This window comes from Gekko japonicus, unplaced genomic scaffold (assembly GCF_001447785.1).
Source record: "Gekko japonicus isolate JY-2015 unplaced genomic scaffold, Gekko_japonicus_V1.1 scaffold1654, whole genome shotgun sequence".
Classification (NCBI taxonomy): Eukaryota; Metazoa; Chordata; class Lepidosauria; order Squamata; family Gekkonidae; genus Gekko; species Gekko japonicus.
In genome coordinates this window covers 30,402-33,562 of record NW_015172605.1, presented here as the reverse complement: position 1 = coordinate 33,562, position 3,161 = coordinate 30,402, and the positions used below count along the sequence as shown (strand labels likewise).

The 3,161-nt window shown below is 47.9% G+C and overlaps 1 protein-coding gene across 1 annotated transcript in view; it reads left to right on the top strand.

Moving 5' to 3' along the window:
• The window catches only part of LOC107119163 (matrix metalloproteinase-18-like), a 21,386-nt gene that overhangs the window by 14,179 nt on the left and 4,046 nt on the right, over nucleotides 1-3,161 (top strand). The window lies entirely within an intron of this gene.

Below are 3,161 nucleotides of genomic sequence, written 5' to 3'. Positions count from 1 at the left end.
GGGGGCCGCGGGGGGCGCGCGTGGGGGGGGGGTTGGAGAAGGGCCCTTGAGGGCTAGCGGGGCTGTTGGAGCAGCCTCGCTACCCCGAGACTGGGGGGGAGATTTCGGGGGTGGGGGCGGTGGGCTCTCCTCCCGGCCGCTGCACGCGGCCGGGAGAAGGATCGAGGGGGTGTGGGAGCTGGGCCCTCCTCCCAGCTGCTGCACGCTGCCGGGAGAAGGATTGCGGGGGTGGGGGAGCTGGGCCCTCCTCCCGGCTGCTGCACGCCGCCGGGAGAAGGATCGAGGGGGTGGGGGAGCTGGGCCCTCCTCCTGGCCGCTCCATGCCACCGGGAGAAGGATCGAGGGGGTGGGGGACCTGGGCTCTCCTCTCGCCCGCTCCACGCAGCTGGGAGGAAGCATCGACGGGGTGGGGGGGAGAAAGGCAAGGCCGGTGAAGGCAAGGCCGGGCAGGCTCGGCAGCCTACTTACCCTCCTGCTTCGTCCTCCTTCTCCAACAGAATGAGGATCGAAGCAGAGGGCGGAGTGAAGAAGGGGGCGGGTCTTCATCACGCGACCGCCCCACCCCCCGGAGGGTCTCTTCCAGAGCGCCGTACCGGAGCGCTCCCCCTCGATGAGACCGCTGGTTATAAGTTTATGGTACTGTTTTTATTTGTGAAATGTGTCAAGCAGGCCTCTGGAGATGTGAAATATAAATTCTCTGAATCGATGAATGAATGAATGAATTCCTTCTGTATCTCAAAAAGGCACTTCTAATAAAATCTGAATGGAATACAAGTACGTTTAAACTGAACTAACTAATTGGATGGAAAAGCAGACAAGAATTATTCAATTGGTTGACTGTCCTACTCCCAGCTTATTGATTTAATATCAGGAAGTTCTTTTTTTCTTTCATCTAAATTCTCTGGTTTCAGAAGAGGAGCCAAGTGACAAATAATATAGACTGCTGCCTATTTTGGACTGGTATCAGAAAAAACACATATTTCTTCATACACGGTGGAAATATAAATATTCAAAAAAAGTGACACAAACTCACAAAATCAATGTCGTGACAAAGTGAGTCAGTGTGGGGGTTATTGCTAGCTGTTCCTATATAAGCGTGTCCTCTCTCGCTGCTAGACACCAGAGGTCAAAGACTTTCTTCTTTTATACAGACCCTTCAGTAGGCAACATCATGAAGTACATCCTCCTGGGCACCGCTGTTTTTCTGCTTTTTGGCTTTTCCTTCCCGAGCCCCATCCTATCAGCACGAAACACTGAGGATACGAACTTTGTAGAGGTATGTATGATCCAAATCTTAATCAGCTGTACAAGCAATTTATAATGCATGACCTGCTGATACACATCAGTGGGTGTCTGGCTACTAAATTCTGAAGGTGCATTTTCATGGTGTAGTTTCTGCATAGTGAGGGAGGGGATTGTAAAAAAAATTGTAGACAATTGCCACAAGTGCCTTAACAGAATTTAATCAAAAAGACATCAAATGTAATGCAATCGTAGGCCTAACAAAGTTGACATAATGACAGCAGCCAGATATATATCTATTTAGTCATGTATGAAGCAGGGGGATGAGGGAGTAATTTGAACATTAAAAGGGGGCACATGGTCGATGGAAACTAAATATGTCCTTCTTCATGAGGTAATTCCTCAGAAGTTCTTTTCTGTGACTGAGTTAGGAGAAAAAGGTTGAAGAAATAGAGCAGATGGAGACAGGTTAGTTCTCCTCATTCATGTATCCCTTTGGGGGTTAAAATAAGCTTCCCCACCACCAGCTTTCCTCACAAACGGGACATATGATTAAAGGAACAATGGCTGCCACTGTCACATTTAGTTTGGTCCCGAATGTACAGCCCCTCCCCCTCAATAAAATATCATAGTGTAAAATTGTGCATATGGTGCCTCAAACATATTGCACCAAATTCATCCTCGCTCTCGCCACATGTTGAATCATTAACAGTCTCTTTATCACTACTGAAACTATTTTTCACAACCCTTTCTTGATGTGTGAGTCCATTCAGCTTCCAACAATTTAATGGGGTGAGTAGTAGTCCCTTTTTACAGATCAGAAAGCCAGTTTGTGAGGATGCAAAGCCGGGAAAAGACTAGAGTTCCCAGAAGAGTGCCAGGCCACTTGGCTGGCTAATCAGATCTCAAGAGAAAGCATAGGCTGGAAGCCAGCTCATCATGATCAGAAGAACATGGTGCATCACTTGATTGATTATGCCACTGAGAGTCTGTATTTTGAAAATGGAAAATTAGCATATCAGGGGGTAATGTGACATCCTAGCTTGTTACTTAACACATTTGCTTTCTAAAGGCAGGGATTTTTAAAAATATATTGGGGGTGTGGCAAAACTGATCATGCTGGTCTTCAATCCGTGAGCAGAGGTGCAGATGCAGGTTTGCATTCTAGGAGACAGATATTCCTTGCCTTCTCTCTTCTCCCCCAGCAGCCCCTCAAAAAGCCAGTCACTGGGAGTTGGAGGATCCTCATGGGGGGGAAAGCCCATGGGGGGGCTGCAGTGAGGAGGGGGAATCATCCCCTCCCACTTGTCTCAGTGAAAGGCTAATTTTGCCTGATTTCCCCTCCTCTTCCAGCTCCCCATGCAACATGGCGTATTTTTTTTTCACAAGGTACCCCAAGCACCTGCATCAGCTGTTTGGGCTGGAGTCACAGGGGTCTGCTCAGAAAAGGGAGAAGTGGGCAAGATTTTTTTCTCCCAAATACCTTGCACAGGCCATTTGTAGGATCCAACTCATACAACGCTTGTCTCAAATGTCTTTCAATAGACTTTTCCAAGCCAGCCACTGAATCCAAGCATAGATGTGGTGTCTAATCCCCAGGGCGGTACTGTGTTTTTGATCCAGCTGGGAGATAAAGGGTGATTCTGGATTGGCTGTTCCCTCTGTTGTTTTACGAAACCCACTTTGGAACAGAAATTCCCCTTTGCATTGCATGCTTCTTTCACTTTCTATGGTACCCTCTACACTGCATGCCATTTTTGCTTTCTTTGTCCATCAGGTTTTATGGTACCTTCTGCATAGATTTATGGCCATTCAGGGCTGACTTTGCAGTCAGTATGGTGTTGCCCAAGGTATTTGAATGTGGTTTTGAGCTGCAACTTTCCCTCCCAGTTGAGAAAATGTGGAGCGAATGCTAGACG